Source organism: Dromaius novaehollandiae, chromosome 3 (assembly GCF_036370855.1).
Source record: "Dromaius novaehollandiae isolate bDroNov1 chromosome 3, bDroNov1.hap1, whole genome shotgun sequence".
In the NCBI taxonomy this organism is placed as follows: Eukaryota; Metazoa; Chordata; class Aves; order Casuariiformes; family Dromaiidae; genus Dromaius; species Dromaius novaehollandiae.
Genome location: NC_088100.1, coordinates 111,314,277 through 111,337,103, shown reverse-complemented (window position 1 = coordinate 111,337,103; position 22,827 = coordinate 111,314,277). Strand labels below are relative to the sequence as shown.

Below are 22,827 nucleotides of genomic sequence, written 5' to 3'. Positions count from 1 at the left end.
CAGGAGAAGGCGGAGGCGGGGGGATCTTAGCAAGCTCTTCTCTGGCTCTGCGATAGGCCTCTGCCTAGCACTGCCTGAGGGGATGCATCGCAGGGGCCCAAGACAGCTGTCCTGCCACTACGTGAACCTCTGCGTGCCTGAGCCATGTGAGGGGGATGGCGATTTTGTGCCAGTGTCTGCGTGGGCACGGTGTGGGTTTGGGAGGCGCAAGCGGAAGCGTGGAGGGGCAGTTCTCCTGAGGCTGCACCTGGCATGCCGCTGCTCCAGTGGGGGGCTGAAGAGGGCTCCTCGGCAAGCCCTTGCTGGTGGCGGAGCCATTGCAGAAGAGCTTGTATGCTGCGTGCACCTCTCCTTTGGTAAGGGGAAAGTTTGGCAAGAGTCGGGAAGTGCAGAGGGGCAATTTGGTGGAGGCCGGAATAGGCAGGACTGCCAGTGGAGGTGCGGGAGAGCACTAGTGTGCGAGCACGTGGAGGTGGGGAGCCGTTATAGCAGCACGGCACTTTTTGTCGGCGTGTGTCATTAGGCATGGGGTCAGTCTGGGAAGAGCGAAGAAGCGCAGTGGCGCAGTTCTTGTTTGACTGGACTAGGCCTGCAAGAACACTGGAGGAGCCCAAGAGAAGCTGTGGGCGCTTCCTTGATGGTGCATGAGCCTTGTCAGGTGCATGGTGATTTTTTGTGCCAATGTCTGAGGAGGCACGGTGTCAGTTTGTGAAAAGAGGAAGTGCCGCAGGGCAGGTATTGCTTGCTGCTCTAGGCATGCAAGAGAAGCGGAGGGGCTGCAGAGAACTTCTCTGCGAGAGCAAATGTGGAGTACTGGAGAGGACTGGCGAGGTGGGGCTGAGGCCGGAGCAGCGTCCGGATTTCTGAGCGAGGGCTCGTGCCTGCCCGGGGCCCTTGGGCCATGCTTGTTGGCGTGCCGGTGGGCGGTGGGTGTGTTTGGGGCTGGGCTGCTTGTGCCTCTTGCCGGGCAGTTGGTGCCTGTTGCCGAGGCCATTGTCAGCGTTGCCCGGGGTGTCAGCGAGTTCTGTGTTCTGGCCGGCGTGGAGGCAGGCTGCCCTGGCCGCAGGCTTGGTGTGCTGGTGACAGCCAGGGGGCTGGCGTGGGGCCCGGCATCGTCATCGGCCTGGGGTAGTGTGTGTGGGGGGCCGCGAGCTGTCTCTGGGCATTGATGCGGAGGGAGCTGTGGGGACTTGTTGAGGGCACGGGTGCTGGCAGCAGCCGCTGACGCCTTCTCTCCTCCTTTGCTTTGCGTGGCGGCCGAGCGTGGTGCTGAGCAGCTCCTGAGGACATGCCGGGCCCATGTGGCGCAGGCCAGCACACCGGCGTTGGCATGTGGAGGGGGCCTGTGCTGTGTGGGAGGTAAGGAGGCGCGTGTCAGGCCCCGGGGACTTGGGGGTCCTTGGGAGGGGTGGGAGAGACCCCAGGACCCTTCTGGGTGGTCCTGCCTGGTGCCTCGGGGGTCTCGATGGAGTCCTCCACACCGGGGAGGAGGAGGGTCCTCTTGAGCCGTGGGGCCATGGGGCGGTGCGGGGCTTGTTTCTTGGGGGGCTGTGGCCCAGCGGCAGCCGCTGATGGCCTTGCTCCTCCTTTTTCTCTGCCCGGCGGCCGAGCGTGGCTGTGAGCAGCTCCCGAGGACGTCCCGGGCTGCTGTGGTGCAGTGTGCAGGCAAGCACGTTAGCATTGGTGTGCGGAGGGCGGCCTTCGCCACAGCGCAGGTCAGCGGTGGCGTGCAGGGACCCAGGGGGCAGGGGGTGCTGGGGAGGTTGGGGAGAGGGGCCAGGGCCCTTTGGGTGGTGCCGCCTGGTGCCTTGGGGAACTGAGTGGAGTGCCCCAGGGCAGCGGGAAGGTAATGCCCTGGGGCTGGGGAATCTGGCTCCCGCGGGGCTTCTTTCTTGGGGGGCTGGCACTGGCATCATCCACTGATGGCCTCACTCCTCCTTTTTCTTTGCCCGGCGGCCGAGCACGGTGCTGAGCAGCTCCCGACGGCATCCCAGGGCCCTGCGTCTCGGCAGTGGAGGCGAGCGCACCGGCAGCAGCTGGCTGTATTTGCACTCTTCAGGAGGAACTCGTGTCTTGTCACCTGGTGTAAAAGCAGGAAAGACTGTATTAAAGAAATGCTGCTAGCTGAGTGCCTCTTTGTGTTTGCCTATTGCATTGTGCAAGGGAGCGCAGTGGTGTGCCTAGCAAGGGAACTGCTCCAGAGCAAAAAGAGCAAGCCAAGAAACACCTCCTCATGCAACTGCTCCACCTCTCCTTGGGGACTTGCTGTCAGCAAGTCGGGTGGGTGTTGGGGAAGGTTTGCTCTTGCAAGCACAGGCAGGCCTTTCCATACTCGATGCTGGCCCTGCAAAGGCAGCAGCAGCTGCTTGGCATCTTGCAGCATGCATCTGCTGACGTAGCTGTCAGGTTCAGCAGCAGCACAATAGCCTTTGGAAGGTGCCAGCAAAGAGCGAGAGCCAAGAAGCAGCAGGCTGCCAAGCTGCTCTCCTGAGGCTGTTCAAGCCAAGGCCATTTCCAGCCAGCTGAGGCAGGGAAAAGGAAAGCCTGCCAAGAGCTATGCCTTCGACTGCTGCTGCTGCTGCTGCTGTTGCTGCTGCTGCTGCTGGGGGTACCTTTCAGAAAGGAGATTCCTCCAGGCTGCCCTCCTCTATCCCCTTGTAAGAAGGCCTTGCAGCGGAGAAGACGACCTGCTGCGAGGTTGCTCAAGACCTCTGAGCGAGCGCCTGTGTTGGGTTCTGAGCTTTTTAAGGATGCTTGTGAGAGCTTGGCTTCTGAGACCTCAAAGCAGCAGCATCTCTTTCAGAAGGCACTGTAGGCCTGGAAGATGCAGAGGCTTCTGCCTGTGCCAGGCCCTTTCCCAAGGCAGGGAGTTGCTCACCCCTTTCTCTTGATGCTCTGCCAAAGGTGGGCTAGCCCCCACACAGGCACATTCTGCATGCCATGTGGCAGCATGCTGGCAAAGCCAAAAACCTGCCTGGCGCTTCCAAAATCATTCACCCCATTTTTGGCCCAAGACCACTGGTGGCTCTTTTGCCCACGGGAAACTGCCACGGCTGCTGTTTTTCCCGCTCAGGAAATCCCTGAGCACTTGCCCGTGGGAGGGGTGTGGTGTTGGGACAGGCCGCTCCCCAGCTAGGCCTTGCTCTTCTGCTCGGCGCTGGCCCTCTGCTGCTGGCCACCGCCAGAGAGAGGCTGCTTGAGCACAGCTCTCCTTACCTCATGAGCCTGTTAACCCAAGGGCTTAGCCTACTGACATGGCTGCAGAGTGTGCCAGCACTCTGGCCTTTCTCTGTTTTTCTAACTTTTGGCCTGTAGCTTTTTGCCCAGAACTGATTCTTTCACCAAGGAGCAGGCAGGCGTGCCAAGAACATCGCAAGCGTATGAGGGGGAAGGAGGGACAGGTGCCCCAGGACAAATCCCTGGAGACACTGCCTGAGGGTGCAGGGCTGGCGTTAGGAAAGCCAAAGGTCCCCTGGAGCTGAAGCTGGCAAGGGCCAGGAAAGGCAAGCGGCAAGGCTCCTAGAAGTGCACCAGCAGCAAAAGGAAGGCGAGGGCAAAGGGGAGCCTGCTGCTAAAGGCGGGGGGCAGGGGCCCTGGGGACAAAGGACACTGAAAACACAGATGTCCTGCAGGCTTTCTTCACCAGCTGACCGTGAGCCAGCAATGTGCCCCTGTGGCCACGAAGGCCACTGGTATCCTGGGAAACCTCAAGAGGAGCACTGCCAGTGGGCCGCTGGGGAGGGAGGGGGTTGGAGTCAGGGGCAGGCTCCTTCCGCTCTCCTCAGCCCTGCTGAGGCCACACATGGAGTCTGGGGTGCAGTTCTGGGCTCCCCAGGACAACATCTGCACGGACAGAGTGGAGTGAGGCCTGCAAAGGGCCACAAAGAGGAGGAAGGGACTGGAGCAGCTCTCCTACGAGGAGAGGCAGAGCGAGCTGGGCCTCTTCAGCCTGGGCAGCAGAAGGCGGAGGCGGGGGGATCTTAGCAAGCTCTTCTCTGGCTCTGCGATAGGCCTCTGCCTAGCACTGCCTGAGGGGATGCATTGCAGGGGCCCAAGACAGCTGTCCTGCCACTACGTGAACCTCTGCGTGCCTGAGCCATGTGAGGGGGATGGCGATTTTGTGCCAGTGTCTGCGTGGGCACGGTGTGGGTTTGGGAGGCGCAAGCGGAAGCGTGGAGGGGCAGTTCTCCTGAGGCTGCACCTGGCATGCCGCTGCTCCAGTGGGGGGCTGAAGAGGGCTCCTCGGCAAGCCCTTGCTGGTGGCGGAGCCATTGCAGAAGAGCTTGTATGCTGCGTGCACCTCTCCTTTGGTAAGGGGAAAGTTTGGCAAGAGTCGGGAAGTGCAGAGGGGCAATTTGGTGGAGGCCGGAATAGGCAGGACTGCCAGTGGAGGCGCGGGAGAGCACTAGTGTGCGAGCACGTGGAGGTGGGGAGCCGTTATAGCAGCACGGCACTTTTTGTCGGCGTGTGTCATTAGGCATGGGGTCAGTCTGGGAAGAGCGAAGAAGCGCAGTGGCGCAGTTCTTGTTTGACTGGACTAGGCCTGCAAGAACACTGGAGGAGCCCAAGAGAAGCTGTGGGCGCTTCCTTGATGGTGCATGAGCCTTGTCAGGTGCATGGTGATTTTTTGTGCCAATGTCTGAGGAGGCACGGTGTCAGTTTGTGAAAAGAGGAAGTGCCGCAGGGCAGGTATTGCTTGCTGCTCTAGGCATGCAAGAGAAGCGGAGGGGCTGCAGAGAACTTCTCTGCAAGAGCAAATGTGGAGTACTGGAGAGGACTGGCGAGGTGGGGCTGAGGCCGGAGCAGCGTCCGGATTTCTGAGCGAGGGCTCGTGCCTGCCCGGGGCCCTTGGGCCATGCTTGTTGGCGTGCCGGTGGGTGGTGGGTGTGTTTGGGGCTGGGGCGCTTGTGCCTCTTGCCGGGCAGTTGGTGCCTGTTGCCGAGGCCATTGTCAGCGTTGCCCGGGGTGTCAGCGAGTTCTGTGTTCTGGCCGGCGTGGAGGCAGGCTGCCCTGGCCGCAGGCTTGGTGTGCTGGTGACAGCCAGGGGGCTGGCGTGGGGCCCGGCATCGTCATCGGCCTGGGGTAGTGTGTGTGGGGGGCCGCGAGCTGTCTCTGGGCATTGGTGCGGAGGGAGCTGTGGGGACTTGTTGAGGGCACGGGTGCTGGCAGCAGCCGCTGACGCCTTCTCTCCTCCTTTGCTTTGCGTGGCGGCCGAGCGTGGTGCTGAGCAGCTCCTGAGGACATGCCGGGCCCATGTGGCGCAGGCCAGCACACCGGCGTTGGCGTGTGGAGGGGGCCTGTGCTGTGTGGGAGGTAAGGAGGCGCGTGTCAGGCCCCGGGGACTTGGGGGTCCTTGGGAGGGGTGGGAGAGACCCCAGGACCCTTCTGGGTGGTCCTGCCTGGTGCCTCGGGGGTCTCGATGGAGTCCTCCACACCGGGGAGGAGGAGGGTCCTCTTGAGCCGTGGGGCCATGGGGCGGTGCGGGGCTTGTTTCTTGGGGGGCTGTGGCCCAGCGGCAGCCGCTGATGGCCTTGCTCCTCCTTTTTCTCTGCCCGGCGGCCGAGCGTGGCTGTGAGCAGCTCCCGAGGACGTCCCGGGCTGCTGTGGTGCAGTGTGCAGGCAAGCACGTTAGCATTGGTGTGCGGAGGGCGGCCTTCGCCACAGCGCAGGTCAGCGGTGGCGTGCAGGGACCCAGGGGGCAGGGGGTGCTGGGGAGGTTGGGGAGAGGGGCCAGGGCCCTTTGGGTGGTGCCGCCTGGTGCCTTGGGGAACTGAGTGGAGTGCCCCAGGGCAGCGGGAAGGTAATGCCCTGGGGCTGGGGAATCTGGCTCCCGCGGGGCTTCTTTCTTGGGGGGCTGGCACTGGCATCATCCACTGATGGCCTCACTCCTCCTTTTTCTTTGCCCGGCGGCCGAGCACGGTGCTGAGCAGCTCCCGACGGCATCCCAGGGCCCTGCGTCTCGGCAGTGGAGGCGAGCGCACCGGCAGCAGCTGGCTGTATTTGCACTCTTCAGGAGGAACTCGTGTCTTGTCACCTGGTGTAAAAGCAGGAAAGACTGTATTAAAGAAATGCTGCTAGCTGAGTGCCTCTTTGTGTTTGCCTATTGCATTGTGCAAGGGAGCGCAGTGGTGTGCCTAGCAAGGGAACTGCTCCAGAGCAAAAAGAGCAAGCCAAGAAACACCTCCTCATGCAACTGCTCCACCTCTCCTTGGGGACTTGCTGTCAGCAAGTCGGGTGGGTGTTGGGGAAGGTTTGCTCTTGCAAGCACAGGCAGGCCTTTCCATACTCGATGCTGGCCCTGCAAAGGCAGCAGCAGCTGCTTGGCATCTTGCAGCATGCATCTGCTGACGTAGCTGTCAGGTTCAGCAGCAGCACAATAGCCTTTGGAAGGTGCCAGCAAAGAGCGAGAGCCAAGAAGCAGCAGGCTGCCAAGCTGCTCTCCTGAGGCTGTTCAAGCCAAGGCCATTTCCAGCCAGCTGAGGCAGGGAAAAGGAAAGCCTGCCAAGAGCTATGCCTTCGACTGCTGCTGCTGCTGCTGCTGCTGCTGCTGCTGCTGCTGCTGCTGCTGCTGGGGGTACCTTTCAGAAAGGAGATTCCTCCAGGCTGCCCTCCTCTATCCCCTTGTAAGAAGGCCTTGCAGCGGAGAAGACGACCTGCTGCGAGGTTGCTCAAGACCTCTGAGCGAGCGCCTGTGTTGGGTTCTGAGCTTTTTAAGGATGCTTGTGAGAGCTTGGCTTCTGAGACCTCAAAGCAGCAGCATCTCTTTCAGAAGGCACTGTAGGCCTGGAAGATGCAGAGGCTTCTGCCTGTGCCAGGCCCTTTCCCAAGGCAGGGAGTTGCTCACCCCTTTCTCTTGATGCTCTGCCAAAGGTGGGCTAGCCCCCACACAGGCACATTCTGCATGCCATGTGGCAGCATGCTGGCAAAGCCAAAAACCTGCCTGGCGCTTCCAAAATCATTCACCCCATTTTTGGCCCAAGACCACTGGTGGCTCTTTTGCCCACGGGAAACTGCCACGGCTGCTGTTTTTCCCGCTCAGGAAATCCCTGAGCACTTGCCCGTGGGAAGGGTGTGGTGTTGGGACAGGCCGCTCCCCAGCTAGGCCTTGCTCTTCTGCTCGGCGCTGGCCCTCTGCTGCTGGCCACCGCCAGAGAGAGGCTGCTTGAGCACAGCTCTCCTTACCTCATGAGCCTGTTAACCCAAGGGCTTAGCCTACTGACATGGCTGCAGAGTGTGCCAGCACTCTGGCCTTTCTCTGTTTTTCTAACTTTTGGCCTGTAGCTTTTTGCCCAGAACTGATTCTTTCACCAAGGAGCAGGCAGGCGTGCCAAGAACATTGCAAGCGTATGAGGGGGAAGGAGGGACAGGTGCCCCAGGACAAATCCCTGGAGACACTGCCTGAGGGTGCAGGGCTGGCGTTAGGAAAGCCAAAGGTCCCCTGGAGCTGAAGCTGGCAAGGGCCAGGAAAGGCAAGCGGCAAGGCTCCTAGAAGTGCACCAGCAGCAAAAGGAAGGCGAGGGCAAAGGGGAGCCTGCTGCTAAAGGCGGGGGGCAGGGGCCCTGGGGACAAAGGACACTGAAAACACAGATGTCCTGCAGGCTTTCTTCACCAGCTGACCGTGAGCCAGCAATGTGCCCCTGTGGCCACGAAGGCCACTGGTATCCTGGGAAACCTCAAGAGGAGCACTGCCAGTGGGCCGCTGGGGAGGGAGGGGGTTGGAGTCAGGGGCAGGCTCCTTCCGCTCTCCTCAGCCCTGCTGAGGCCACACGTGGAGTCTGGGGTGCAGTTCTGGGCTCCCCAGGACAACATCTGCACGGACAGAGTGGAGTGAGGCCTGCAAAGGGCCACAAAGAGGAGGAAGGGACTGGAGCAGCTCTCCTACGAGGAGAGGCAGAGCGAGCTGGGCCTCTTCAGCCTGGGCAGGAGAAGGCGGAGGCGGGGGGATCTTAGCAAGCTCTTCTCTGGCTCTGCGATAGGCCTCTGCCTAGCACTGCCTGAGGGGATGCATCGCAGGGGCCCAAGACAGCTGTCCTGCCACTACGTGAACCTCTGCGTGCCTGAGCCATGTGAGGGGGATGGCGATTTTGTGCCAGTGTCTGCGTGGGCACGGTGTGGGTTTGGGAGGCGCAAGCGGAAGCGTGGAGGGGCAGTTCTCCTGAGGCTGCACCTGGCATGCCGCTGCTCCAGTGGGGGGCTGAAGAGGGCTCCTCGGCAAGCCCTTGCTGGTGGCGGAGCCATTGCAGAAGAGCTTGTATGCTGCGTGCACCTCTCCTTTGGTAAGGGGAAAGTTTGGCAAGAGTCGGGAAGTGCAGAGGGGCAATTTGGTGGAGGCCGGAATAGGCAGGACTGCCAGTGGAGGCGCGGGAGAGCACTAGTGTGCGAGCACGTGGAGGTGGGGAGCCGTTATAGCAGCACGGCACTTTTTGTCGGCGTGTGTCATTAGGCATGGGGTCAGTCTGGGAAGAGCGAAGAAGCGCAGTGGCGCAGTTCTTGTTTGACTGGACTAGGCCTGCAAGAACACTGGAGGAGCCCAAGAGAAGCTGTGGGCGCTTCCTTGATGGTGCATGAGCCTTGTCAGGTGCATGGTGATTTTTTGTGCCAATGTCTGAGGAGGCACGGTGTCAGTTTGTGAAAAGAGGAAGTGCCGCAGGGCAGGTATTGCTTGCTGCTCTAGGCATGCAAGAGAAGCGGAGGGGCTGCAGAGAACTTCTCTGCAAGAGCAAATGTGGAGTACTGGAGAGGACTGGCGAGGTGGGGCTGAGGCCGGAGCAGCGTCCGGATTTCTGAGCGAGGGCTCGTGCCTGCCCGGGGCCCTTGGGCCATGCTTGTTGGCGTGCCGGTGGGTGGTGGGTGTGTTTGGGGCTGGGGCGCTTGTGCCTCTTGCCGGGCAGTTGGTGCCTGTTGCCGAGGCCATTGTCAGCATTGCCCGGGGTGTCAGCGAGTTCTGTGTTCTGGCCGGCGTGGAGGCAGGCTGCCCTGGCCGCAGGCTTGGTGTGCTGGTGACAGCCAGGGGGCTGGCGTGGGGCCCGGCATCGTCATCGGCCTGGGGTAGTGTGTGTGGGGGGCCGCGAGCTGTCTCTGGGCATTGGTGCGGAGGGAGCTGTGGGGACTTGTTGAGGGCACGGGTGCTGGCAGCAGCCGCTGACGCCTTCTCTCCTCCTTTGCTTTGCGTGGCGGCCGAGCGTGGTGCTGAGCAGCTCCTGAGGACATGCCGGGCCCATGTGGCGCAGGCCAGCACACCGGCGTTGGCGTGTGGAGGGGGCCTGTGCTGTGTGGGAGGTAAGGAGGCGCGTGTCAGGCCCCGGGGACTTGGGGGTCCTTGGGAGGGGTGGGAGAGACCCCAGGACCCTTCTGGGTGGTCCTGCCTGGTGCCTCGGGGGTCTCGATGGAGTCCTCCACACCGGGGAGGAGGAGGGTCCTCTTGAGCCGTGGGGCCATGGGGCGGTGCGGGGCTTGTTTCTTGGGGGGCTGTGGCCCAGCGGCAGCCGCTGATGGCCTTGCTCCTCCTTTTTCTCTGCCCGGCGGCCGAGCGTGGCTGTGAGCAGCTCCCGAGGACGTCCCGGGCTGCTGCGGTGCAGTGTGCAGGCAAGCACGTTAGCATTGGTGTGCGGAGGGCGGCCTTCGCCACAGCGCAGGTCAGCGGTGGCGTGCAGGGACCCAGGGGGCAGGGGGTGCTGGGGAGGTTGGGGAGAGGGGCCAGGGCCCTTTGGGTGGTGCCGCCTGGTGCCTTGGGGATCTGAGTGGAGTGCCCCAGGGCAGCGGGAAGGTAATGCCCTGGGGCTGGGGAATCTGGCTCCCGCGGGGCTTCTTTCTTGGGGGGCTGGCACTGGCATCATCCACTGATGGCCTCACTCCTCCTTTTTCTTTGCCCGGCGGCCGAGCACGGTGCTGAGCAGCTCCCGACGGCATCCCAGGGCCCTGCGTCTCGGCGGTGGAGGCGAGCGCACCGGCAGCAGCTGGCTGTATTTGCACTCTTCAGGAGGAACTCGTGCCTTGTCACCTGGTGTAAAAGCAGGAAAGACTGTATTAAAGAAATGCTGCTAGCTGAGCGCCTCTTTGTGTTTGCCTATTGCATTGTGCAAGGGAGCGCAGTGGTGTGCCTAGCAAGGGAACTGCTCCAGAGCAAAAAGAGCAAGCCAAGAAACACCTCCTCATGCAACTGCTCCACCTCTCCTTGGGGACTTGCTGTCAGCAAGTCGGGTGGGTGCTGGGGAAGGTTTGCTCTTGCAAGCACAGGCAGGCCTTTCCATACTCGATGCTGGCCCTGCAAAGGCAGCAGCAGCTGCTTGGCATCTTGCAGCATGCATCTGCTGACGTAGCTGTCAGGTTCAGCAGCAGCACAATAGCCTTTGGAAGGTGCCAGCAAAGAGCGAGAGCCAAGAAGCAGCAGGCTGCCAAGCTGCTCTCCTGAGGCTGTTCAAGCCAAGGCCATTTCCAGCCAGCTGAGGCAGGGAAAAGGAAAGCCTGCCAAGAGCTATGCCTTCGACTGCTGCTGCTGCTGCTGCTGCTGCTGGGGGTACCTTTCAGAAAGGAGATTCCTCCAGGCTGCCCTCCTCTATCCCCTTGTAAGAAGGCCTTGCAGCGGAGAAGACGACCTGCTGCGAGGTCGCTCAAGACCTCTGAGCGAGCGCCTGTGTTGGGTTCTGAGCTTTTTAAGGATGCTTGTGAGAGCTTGGCTTCTGAGACCTCAAAGCAGCAGCATCTCTTTCAGAAGGCACTGTAGGCCTGGAAGATGCAGAGGCTTCTGCCTGTGCCAGGCCCTTTCCCAAGGCAGGGAGTTGCTCACCCCTTTCTCTTGATGCTCTGCCAAAGGTGGGCTAGCCCCCACACAGGCACATTCTGCATGCCATGTGGCAGCATGCTGGCAAAGCCAAAAACCTGCCTGGCGCTTCCAAAATCATTCACCCCATTTTTGGCCCAAGACCACTGGTGGCTCTTTTGCCCACGGGAAACTGCCACGGCTGCTGTTTTTCCCGCTCAGGAAATCCCTGAGCACTTGCCCATGGGAAGGGTGTGGTGTTGGGACAGGCCGCTCCCCAGCTAGGCCTTGCTCTTCTGCTCGGCGCTGGCCCTCTGCTGCTGGCCACCGCCAGAGAGCACAGCTCTCCTTACCTCATGAGCCTGTTAACCCAAGGGCTTAGCCTACTGACATGGCTGCAGAGTGTGCCAGCACTCTGGCCCTTCTCTGTTTTTCTAACTTTTGGCCTGTAGCTTTTTGCCCAGAACTGATTCTTTCACCAAGGAGCAGGCAGGCGTGCCAAGAACATTGCAAGCGTATGAGGGGGAAGGAGGGACAGGTGCCCCAGGACAAATCCCTGGAGACACTGCCTGAGGGTGCAGGGCTGGCGTTAGGAAAGCCAAAGGTCCCCCGGAGCTGAAGCTGGCAAGGGCCAGGAAAGGCAAGCGGCAAGGCTCCTAGAAGTGCACCAGCAGCAAAAGGAAGGCGAGGGCAAAGGGGAGCCTGCTGCTAAAGGCGGGGGGCAGGGGCCCTGGGGACAAAGGACACTGAAAACACAGATGTCCTGCAGGCTTTCTTCACCAGCTGACCGTGAGCCAGCAATGTGTCCCTGTGGCCACGAAGGCCACTGGTATCCTGGGAAGCCTCAAGAGGAGCACTGCCAGTGGGCCGCTGGGGAGGGAGGGGGTTGGAGTCAGGGGCAGGCTCCTTCCGCTCTCCTCAGCCCTGCTGAGGCCACACGTGGAGTCTGGGGTGCAGTTCTGGGCTCCCCAGGACAACATCTGCACGGACAGAGTGGAGTGAGGCCTGCAAAGGGCCACAAAGAGGAGGAAGGGACTGGAGCAGCTCTCCTACGAGGAGAGGCAGAGCGAGCTGGGCCTCTTCAGCCTGGGCAGGAGATGGCGGAGGCGGGGGGATCTTAGCAAGCTCTTCTCTGGCTCTGCGATAGGCCTCTGCCTAGCACTGCCTGAGGGGATGCATCGCAGGGGCCCAAGACAGCTGTCCTGCCACTACGTGAACCTCTGCGTGCCTGAGCCATGTGAGGGGGATGGCGATTTTGTGCCAGTGTCTGCGTGGGCACGGTGTGGGTTTGGGAGGCGCAAGCGGAAGCGTGGAGGGGCAGTTCTCCTGAGGCTGCACCTGGCATGCCGCTGCTCCAGTGGGGGCTGAAGAGGGCTCCTCGGCAAGCCCTTGCTGGTGGCGGAGCCATTGCAGAAGAGCTTGTATGCTGCGTGCACCTCTCCTTTGGTAAGGGGAAAGTTTGGCAAGAGTCGGGAAGTGCAGAGGGGCAATTTGGTGGAGGCCGGAATAGGCAGGACTGCCAGTGGAGGCGCGGGAGAGCACTAGTGTGCGAGCACGTGGAGGTGGGGAGCCGTTATAGCAGCACGGCACTTTTTGTCGGCGTGTGTCATTAGGCATGGGGTCAGTCTGGGAAGAGCGAAGAAGCGCAGTGGCGCAGTTCTTGTTTGACTGGACTAGGCCTGCAAGAACACTGGAGGAGCCCAAGAGAAGCTGTGGGCGCTTCCTTGATGGTGCATGAGCCTTGTCAGGTGCATGGTGATTTTTTGTGCCAATGTCTGAGGAGGCACGGTGTCAGTTTGTGAAAAGAGGAAGTGCCGCAGGGCAGGTATTGCTTGCTGCTCTAGGCATGCAAGAGAAGCGGAGGGGCTGCAGAGAACTTCTCTGCGAGAGCAAATGTGGAGTACTGGAGAGGACTGGCGAGGTGGGGCTGAGGCCGGAGCAGCGTCCGGATTTCTGAGCGAGGGCTCGTGCCTGCCCGGGGCCCTTGGGCCATGCTTGTTGGCGTGCCGGTGGGTGGTGGGTGTGTTTGGGGCTGGGCTGCTTGTGCCTCTTGCCGGGCAGTTGGTGCCTGTTGCCGAGGCCATTGTCAGCGTTGCCCGGGGTGTCAGCGAGTTCTGTGTTCTGGCCGGCGTGGAGGCAGGCTGCCCTGGCCGCAGGCTTGGTGTGCTGGTGACAGCCAGGGGGCTGGCGTGGGGCCCGGCATCGTCATCGGCCTGGGGTAGTGTGTGTGGGGGGCCGCGAGCTGTCTCTGGGCATTGGTGCGGAGGGAGCTGTGGGGACTTGTTGAGGGCACGGGTGCTGGCAGCAGCCGCTGACGCCTTCTCTCCTCCTTTGCTTTGCGTGGCGGCCGAGCGTGGTGCTGAGCAGCTCCTGAGGACATGCCGGGCCCATGTGGCGCAGGCCAGCACACCGGCGTTGGCGTGTGGAGGGGGCCTGTGCTGTGTGGGAGGTAAGGAGGCGCGTGTCAGGCCCCGGGGACTTGGGGGTCCTTGGGAGGGGTGGGAGAGACCCCAGGACCCTTCTGGGTGGTCCTGCCTGGTGCCTCGGGGGTCTCGATGGAGTCCTCCACACCGGGGAGGAGGAGGGTCCTCTTGAGCCGTGGGGCCATGGGGCGGTGCGGGGCTTGTTTCTTGGGGGGCTGTGGCCCAGCGGCAGCCGCTGATGGCCTTGCTCCTCCTTTTTCTCTGCCCGGCGGCCGAGCGTGGCTGTGAGCAGCTCCCGAAGACGTCCCGGGCTGCTGTGGTGCAGTGTGCAGGCAAGCACGTTAGCATTGGTGTGCGGAGGGCGGCCTTCGCCACAGCGCAGGTCAGCGGTGGCGTGCAGGGACCCAGGGGGCAGGAGGTGCTGGGGAGGTTGGGGAGAGGGGCCAGGGCCCTTTGGGTGGTGCCGCCTGGTGCCTTGGGGATCTGAGTGGAGTGCCCCAGGGCAGCGGGAAGGTAATGCCCTGGGGCTGGGGAATCTGGCTCCCGCGGGGCTTCTTTCTTGGGGGGCTGGCACTGGCATCATCCACTGATGGCCTCACTCCTCCTTTTTCTTTGCCCGGCGGCCGAGCACGGTGCTGAGCAGCTCCCGACGGCATCCCAGGGCCCTGCGTCTCGGCGGTGGAGGCGAGCGCACCGGCAGCAGCTGGCTGTATTTGCACTCTTCAGGAGGAACTCGTGTCTTGTCACCTGGTGTAAAAGCAGGAAAGACTGTATTAAAGAAATGCTGCTAGCTGAGTGCCTCTTTGTGTTTGCCTATTGCATTGTGCAAGGGAGCGCAGTGGTGTGCCTAGCAAGGGAACTGCTCCAGAGCAAAAAGAGCAAGCCAAGAAACACCTCCTCATGCAACTGCTCCACCTCTCCTTGGGGACTTGCTGTCAGCAAGTCGGGTGGGTGTTGGGGAAGGTTTGCTCTTGCAAGCACAGGCAGGCCTTTCCATACTCGATGCTGGCCCTGCAAAGGCAGCAGCAGCTGCTTGGCATCTTGCAGCATGCATCTGCTGACGTAGCTGTCAGGTTCAGCAGCAGCACAATAGCCTTTGGAAGGTGCCAGCAAAGAGCGAGAGCCAAGAAGCAGCAGGCTGCCAAGCTGCTCTCCTGAGGCTGTTCAAGCCAAGGCCATTTCCAGCCAGCTGAGGCAGGGAAAAGGAAAGCCTGCCAAGAGCTATGCCTTCGACTGCTGCTGCTGCTGCTGCTGCTGCTGCTGCTGGGGGTACCTTTCAGAAAGGAGATTCCTCCAGGCTGCCCTCCTCTATCCCCTTGTAAGAAGGCCTTGCAGCGGAGAAGACGACCTGCTGCGAGGTCGCTCAAGACCTCTGAGCGAGCGCCTGTGTTGGGTTCTGAGCTTTTTAAGGATGCTTGTGAGAGCTTGGCTTCTGAGACCTCAAAGCAGCAGCATCTCTTTCAGAAGGCACTGTAGGCCTGGAAGATGCAGAGGCTTCTGCCTGTGCCAGGCCCTTTCCCAAGGCAGGGAGTTGCTCACCCCTTTCTCTTGATGCTCTGCCAAAGGTGGGCTAGCCCCCACACAGGCACATTCTGCATGCCATGTGGCAGCATGCTGGCAAAGCCAAAAACCTGCCTGGCGCTTCCAAAATCATTCACCCCATTTTTGGCCCAAGACCACTGGTGGCTCTTTTGCCCACGGGAAACTGCCACGGCTGCTGTTTTTCCCGCTCAGGAAATCCCTGAGCACTTGCCCGTGGGAAGGGTGTGGTGTTGGGACAGGCCGCTCCCCAGCTAGGCCTTGCTCTTCTGCTCGGCGCTGGCCCTCTGCTGCTGGCCACCGCCAGAGAGAGGCTGCTTGAGCACAGCTCTCCTTACCTCATGAGCCTGTTAACCCAAGGGCTTAGCCTACTGACATGGCTGCCGAGTGTGCCAGCACTCTGGCCTTTCTGTTTTTCTAACTTTTGGCCTGTAGCTTTTTGCCCAGAACTGATTCTTTCACCAAGGAGCAGGCAGGCGTGCCAAGAACATCGCAAGCGTATGAGGGGGAAGGAGGGACAGGTGCCCCAGGACAAATCCCTGGAGACACTGCCTGAGGGTGCAGGGCTGGCGTTAGGAAAGCCAAATGTCCCCTGGAGCTGAAGCTGGCAAGGGCCAGGAAAGGCAAGCGGCAAGGCTCCTAGAAGTGCACCAGCAGCAAAAGGAAGGCGAGGGCAAAGGGGAGCCTGCTGCTAAAGGCGGGGGGCAGGGGCCCTGGGGACAAAGGACACTGAAAACACAGATGTCCTGCAGGCTTTCTTCACCAGCTGACCGTGAGCCAGCAATGTGCCCCTGTGGCCACGAAGGCCACTGGTATCCTGGGAAGCCTCAAGAGGAGCACTGCCAGTGGGCCGCTGGGGAGGGAGGGGGTTGGAGTCAGGGGCAGGCTCCTTCCGCTCTCCTCAGCCCTGCTGAGGCCACACGTGGAGTCTGGGGTGCAGTTCTGGGCTCCCCAGGACAACATCTGCACGGACAGAGTGGAGTGAGGCCTGCAAAGGGCCACAAAGAGGAGGAAGGGACTGGAGCAGCTCTCCTACGAGGAGAGGCAGAGCGAGCTGGGCCTCTTCAGCCTGGGCAGGAGAAGGCGGAGGCGGGGGGATCTTAGCAAGCTCTTCTCTGGCTCTGCGATAGGCCTCTGCCTAGCACTGCCTGAGGGCATGGTGAGGAGGTTTGGAAGAGGTGCCAGGTCCCTTTGGCTGGTGCCTTCTGCTGCCTCAGGGATCTTGATGGAGTTCCCCAGGGCAGTGGCAAAGGCATCCTCTGGGGCAGGGAATTTTGGTCACAGGGGTATTTTTTCTCAGGGGGCTCTAGCCCTTCAGTGGCCTCTGATGGTCTCCTTGCTGCTTCGCTTTGCATGGTGCATGAGCATCGTGGTGGCCATCAGCTCCCGAGGGCATGCTGGGCCCGTGTGGCTGTGCACTGCAGAGGCAATGCCAGCAGCATTGGCATGTGGGGGTGCCTCTGCTGCCTCAGAGGTCAGCAGCTGCGTGCCATGCCAGTTGGCTGTGTACACGAGGGGAGGGAAGAGTCCCCAGGGCCCTTTTGGGTGGTCCCGCCTGGTGGCATCAGGAGTCTCAATGGAGTCCCCCAGGGCAGCAGACAGGGTTAGCTCTAGGGCGGGGGACTTCAGTTGATGGGGGTCTTTTTTCTTGGGGGGCTGGCCTCGCTCCTTTTTTTTTGCATGCCGGACATGGGTGGTGGCAGCGAGTAGCAATCGAGGGTGTCCCAGGCCCATGCACCTTCGCTTTGGAGGCAAGCACACTAGCAAGAAGAGGGGGTTTCCACTGCAGCAGAGGTAAGCAGCCACGTGCCAGGCCTGTGTGTGGGCACCTGGGTGAGATAAGAGAATCCCAAAGGCCCTTTCAGGTGGTTCCGCCTGGTGCAGCAGGAAGGGGGTGCCCAGGCCAGGAGCCATTGGGGCACAGGGGGCTTATTTCTTGTAAGGCTGTTGCCTAGCATCATCCACTGATGGCCTCACTCCTCCTTTTTCTTTGCCTGGCACTGAGCAGCTCTCAAGGGCATCCAAAAGCTGTGCATCTAGGTGGAGGAGGCAAGCACAGCGGCACCAGCATACTGAGGGGGGCTTCTGCTGCAGTGAAGGTAAGCGGCCTTGTGGTGGGCCAGTGGAGTGGCGTCACGGTCCCTGGGAGGGCCAGGAGGCCTGAGGGCCTTCTCGGGTTGGCCCACCTGGCACCTCAGGCATCTCAGTGGAGGCTCTGGGACAAAACAAAGGCCACTGGAATGGTCCAGTGCAGACTAGGAGTCCTGAGGGGGGCAGAAGGCCAAAAAAATGCTCTAGGGCACAAGGAAAGCCTCTGGAGGGCTTCTGAGGGGACTGGAGGGGTGCTAAGGGGGCCTAAGATACCCACAGACTGCTCTGGGGCACAGTAAAGGCCTCAGGACGTGTTCTGAACAAACTACAGGGGTCCTAAAAGCGATCAAGAAACATGTTACAGTTGCTGTTTATAAGCTTGTATTTAGCTAACACTCAAACATGACCATATGCAAGAATCACTCCACAGGACTGCATTAAGCTGCAATTTAACTGCACTGAACCTACCTGAAACACCACAAGCACCAGTTCATCTGCATTACACACAATTAGTATTTTTGTTTCTCTCAGCTCCATAGGCAAACATCCACAGGCAGGGACACCTATAACCACCTAGGGGACAATCACTATCCACCTCCCAGCCCTGCTCACATACGATGGAGTTCCAGAACTCAGCTGTGGCCACGCTGCAAGTCAGAGCTTGTCCTCCATGGCTGGCTGTAGATCTCCACAGAGCCTCCAGCTGTGGAGAAAGCCAGCCCACCCAAGCCACCTCTTCTGCCCTCCACCCACACCCCTCTGCACTTCTCCACTCAGCATAGCCTTTCTCCCACAGAAAACACAGGCACAAAACACTCATGCCATCCAAAGTCTTCAGTCACCTCCAGACCACTCAGAAAGCAGAATCCAGCCAAGACAGGATAAAACTACGGCCTTCAAAAAGTCCAAACTCTGAAGAGACTGAGCTAATGACTCTGGCCTGGACAATGATGGGAAGATGGTTTTGCTTCATTTGCTGAGGCTGCCTAAGAGGAAACACAAGTGGCCCAAGTCAAACAGACCTTGCTTGAAAGCCCTGTGACACAGCAGTGTGTCAGAATGCAAAGTTGAGTGCAGGCTGCTGCTGCAGACAGAAGGAAGATGAGCAGAGTGAGACTGATGCAGGGAAGATACTAGTTTACATGAAGACAGATCCAACAGAAAACTGGGCTCAATGCCAGCGTGCAGTCACTGTAGAGGTGTCTGACATGACCTGAATCTGGCAAACTGATGGCACCCTCTGCTTGCTGCTGATCATCTCTGCTGAGGGAACCATCTCCTGGCACCTGCAACACCAGACAAAACACAAAGGAATGAGGACCTTCAGCTGGACAGAGGGATAAAGAGCAAAAGAGAGAAAAGGAGGACTAAAGAGCTTGACAGAGGGATGGAGAAAGAAAGAGAAGGATAGAGACCTGAGACAGGGAGCTGGACCGAGGGACAGAAAGAGGGGGAGGGAGGGCTGGACAGATGGCCATGGAGCAGAAGAGAGGAAAAGAGGGAGGTGGAGCTGGACAGAATAAAGAAAGGAAAAGAGGGAGGCGGAGCTGGACAGAGGAATGAGGAGACAGACAGAGGGATGAGGAGATAGGCACTTGGATGGAAAGGAAAAAGAGGGATGGAGAGGCAGAGAGAGGGATGGGGACACAAAGAGAGGGGCAGGGAGCAGGACAGAATGACAAGGAGTGAAAGAAGGATGGAGAATCAGACAGAGGGGAAGGTAGTGGAAGAGAGGGATGGAGAGGTGGACAGAGAAATGGAAGAGGAAAGAAAGGGATGTAGGTGAGGACAAAGGGATGGGGAGCAGACGAGTGGGACAAGGAGCCTGCCAGAGCAATAGGAAGAGAATGAGAAGAATGAAGAGCCAGACATAAGAGTTGAAAGAGGAAAAGAGGGAGAGGAAGTCAGATAGAGGGATGGAGGAAGGGAAAACAGGGATAGGGAGTCAGAGGGATAGGTCTTTGGGGGAAATCTTTGGGGTGCTGGGGCAGGTTTGGAGGTGTCTGGGCATTGGTTTGAGCTATTGGGCAAAGTTTGGGGGCAGTCTTTGGTGGGGCCTGGAACAGGATTTAGGCTGTTCCATGGCCACAGGGCAGGTTTGGAGGGTTGGGAGCTATGGGGTAAGATTTGGAGGAAGGTCTCTGGGGGCCCTGAAGCAGGATTTGGGGTGTTTTGGGACCCTGGGGCAGGTCTGGGGATCTTTGGAGACTCTTGGGCAGGGAACTTTGGAGCAGGTTTTTTAGGGCCCTGTGACAGGGTTTGGAGGCATTTGGGATCTGTGAGGTCACTTGCACTCTTGTTGGATGCAGCGAGGAGAACCCCAGTGCGGTGCGAGTTCTGGAAGAGCCACATCAGTATCCAGGGGTGCTGAAGCTGAGGGCGTTGCAGGGCCGTCCAGCAGGGACTTGCTGTTTACCCTAATTGAATCTAATGACATCTGGGCTAATTGAGAATAAAGCGCTGGTTTGTGCTCGTCTTACTGGGACAGGGCCAGAAGGTGCTGCAAGGCAGGTAGGGGGTCCCTTGGGGGTGCTGAAGAGCTGCAGGGAGGTCTGTGGGGGGCATCCATGCAGTTTCTCCACAATGTGGGACTGAGAGGGCACAGGTGTCTCTGCAGTCACTGGGAAGCTAGGACTGACACACAGAAGAAGGCAGATGTTTGGGGTCACAGGGGGTCTGGGCACAGGGGTGGTTGGTGCTGTTGGGGCAGCATTTAGGGTGTCTTTTAGGTCTAGGGACTTTAAGGTTGTTGTTGGTGGTGGTGTGGAAGGATTATGGGAACTGGGGGCTTTTGGGGGGCATCTGCAGGACACTCTGTGTGTGGGGGCTTACAGACAGGGGTCAAAGTGGGGATCCTTCATATGTGCATTCTTAAACTCAAGTTCTCTCAGCCCTTAACAACTTCAGTACTTGTGGCACTTAGTTTTTTCACTCTCTCACTCTCTCTTCCTTGCTCTTTCCTTTCTTGATTGCTACCCCTCCCAAGCCCCTTCTGTACTTACATGCTTCCTTAAAACAGCATCACTGAAATCAACAAAACAGGTCGAGCTGCTTCTCTTCAGGTTGCTGCCCTTGGAGGATTATCCTGCAAATGAATCAAACTACCAAGATCATTGGATGATTCTCATTTTAGAGCATTTTTTCAAAGCTTTAATTGCAGTTCCCCAGTCTTGGCACACAGATCCTTGGGCTCCCTTAAGCACTGTAATGATTTTTATTCTGGGGTTATCACATTGAGCAATCAGACTAAGCAAAGCAAGGCAAACACACGTTAGGCCACAGGTTAGCTATCAGCCATGAAAATTCTTACGGTAGGCATTACTGGTTATTTCAGGTAAACAGACCAAAATACAGCTCCAAATAGGTAGGCGAGGCTTCATGCAGACCTTGTGGCTCTGTTAGCAATGGCAACGCTACACTGACTGGGCACTGTTCTCCCTCTCCTTTGCTGGTCCATTGGGTTATTACTCACAAGTTTGGTAAGGATGTTGAAGACCTTCCTATGGCTCAAGACTCCTAACTGTGACCAGACAGAGAACCTTTCTGGAGCCATTCGTGTTCCCTTGGCTGCCCTTGACACGTGATAACTTTCAAAGGCCTGAGGGTGGTAGCTTATATTTCTTATGGCAGTGTATAGTCTTTCCCTGATGTTCTGAATGCCTAGGATTAGCAGAATTTATAAACACAAAAATACCATTACTACAGGGTATAAAGCCAAGCTAAAATTTCTACAACTGAAGAAAACTCCTTTGAGTCCGAAAAAGTGAGCCATATGCACTAGCACCTATAGCTCAAGGCTAGCAACAGCTCCCAAGCAATTTTCTTCTGGCCAGCTGCGAATCTCAGCTCCTTGGCCTTGCCTCAGGAATCTGTGTTCACATTATGATCTTCTCAGCCAGCACTTGTTGATGGAGGCATGGTAAAATCCGCTGCCCTAAAAAGGCAAAAAGGAAAGCAAGAAAAAAAAATCAAAGCTTTGCAGAAAATTGTAAGAAATCAAAGTTAGTAATGAGCATAAAAGCTGATCTAATAGACACAAACAAGGTAAATAAGAATATGCAAGCCAGAAACACCATTCCCCCACCCCCATTTTGCAGGCTATCATGACATTTGGGCTTGCTGTGAGAGGGAAGTTAAGACTAAGTCGTTGCTGGAAGTTAATCTTTCAGAAACTTTCCGTGTCCACATTTTTGGTACAACTGTGCTCTGCCCCTCGTTCAATTCAGAAGATGCACTTCTTGTAACACTTGCACAGTAACCCCCTGCTCGTTAATATCAGTGCCCACTGTGCCACTTGGATAGAGGATACTCTGCTGCCTACTTTCTTTGGCATTAGCTACTTTAGAGGGGTTTGAGCATGTTGGATTGCAACCCTGCTATCAAAGGTAAAAGCCTCAAAGGCAGTTAGAGCCCAGATCACTGATCAACAGCTTTTATCACAGGCAGAGAATTTTTGTTCTGGCCCTAAAGGGGACGTAAGGCCGATGCTACAGGCACCCACTTTCCCCTTACTGCTGTTTTGTAGCAGTGCTGCTCCCACAGAATCACTGGATGTGGAAATCCTTAGTACAAAAGGCTTTCTTTGTCCTGGGAATTTTAGGTCAGGAGATTTTACAGTCACTTCTTTCAGTTTAATGAAATTCATTCCAGCTTCATTCCTGACTCCTTTCCAGTAATTTCCACTACAGTCTGCTGATGCCAGAACTACTTTACACTGCTGTAAGAAATTAAATACTCCTAAAATTGCTCTAAGCTGGAACTGATGAGAAGAAGCCTTTATTCCGCAAAGCTTTAACCTTTTTTCTCTTCATCTATCTTCCTGTTTCCTCAAATACCATTCCTACATAATTAACCTGTGGTTGCACTAATTGAGCTTTATTGAAAATGATCTCTTAATTTTACAATTTAGACACTTCTCTTTCTCATTTCGGTAACTCTGGTCACTTGACTATCGTTTACCTAAGACACTAACTTGGTAGTTTTCAGCTCTTAAAACATAATGCTTCATAAATACACAAAGGCACATACCCACAAATATAATGCATGTAGCATACTTTCTGTTACACTCACAGACCTTGCATTATGTGTTGGTGCTCTATAATCCTGATCACTATTAGTAGTGTCCCTTCCTCACCAGGAGGAACAGAGTTTCTCTTGTTTGGAGGATGGAGACCGCTTTTGATTGGATCCATTTGATGTTATTGCTTCAGCTTGTTCACATCTTTCTCGCCTCTTCCATTTCAGCCGTGACAACTTATCTAAGTGTTGTATCTTAACGCCCCCACGCTCTCGGCCCGCACCTGCGCCTTCAGGCAGCGACGGCCCCAGCCAGCAGGAGACAGCCCACCACCCGCGGCCACCCGAAGGGCCGCGCTTGCCTCACCGGTGCCCCCAGCAGCCACGGCCGCCGAGAGGAAACAGCATCCCTGCGCGCCGCCATGCTGCTCGTGCGCACCGCGCATGCGCCGGCCACCAGCGGGCTCCCGAGAACTGCACATGCGCAGGCAAGGGCCGAGCGGGAGGGGCGAGGGGCCGCAGCCCAGCTGGCTCGCGCACGTCAGTGCGCGTGCGTGCAGCGCCTCCCTGCAGTACTGCGTTGTGAGCGAGAGAGGGCAGTAGTGAGCAGGGCGGCAGCGCGGCGCATGGGTGCGCCTGCAGGCGGCACTATTGCGCCGTGAGCAAGCGATGGCGGCAGTCAGCAAGGTGGAGGGATCCAACCAGTCAAGCGAGGCTTCATGCAGAGCTTGGGGCCTGGCTAGCAGTGGCAGTGCCATGCTGGCTGGGCTACCGGTCTCCGTACCCCCTCTCCACGGGCTTCCCGGTCGCCCTGCGAGCAGCGGAGAGGGGAGGCGGGCAGCAGCGCGCATGTGCGAGCCCGCTGGCTGCAGTTCTGGCGTGTGAGCAAGAGAGGGCAGTGGTGAGCACAGTCCGTTGCACTGCGCATGCGTTAGGTCGCCGGTTGTCGTACCGGTGCCTGAGTCAGGGGAGCGAGCGGTGAGCGTTATGTCGCATACG

General features: G+C 58.6%; 1 long non-coding RNA gene across 3 annotated transcripts; it reads right to left on the bottom strand.

The window, feature by feature from the left end:
- Positions 1-17,176: 17,176 nt before the first annotated feature.
- Positions 17,177-22,308, bottom strand: LOC135327942 (uncharacterized). Of its 3 annotated transcripts, none has more exons than XR_010388603.1 (4): positions 21,887-22,308; positions 20,285-20,746; positions 19,815-19,913; positions 17,177-18,098 (listed from the first exon to the last, which is right to left on the bottom strand). It is a non-coding gene; the product is annotated as an uncharacterized LOC135327942 (long non-coding RNA). The 3 variants fall into 3 exon arrangements; XR_010388602.1 differs by having other exon boundaries at positions 19,815-19,897; XR_010388601.1 differs by having other exon boundaries at positions 19,815-20,746.
- Positions 22,309-22,827: the final 519 nt, after the last annotated feature.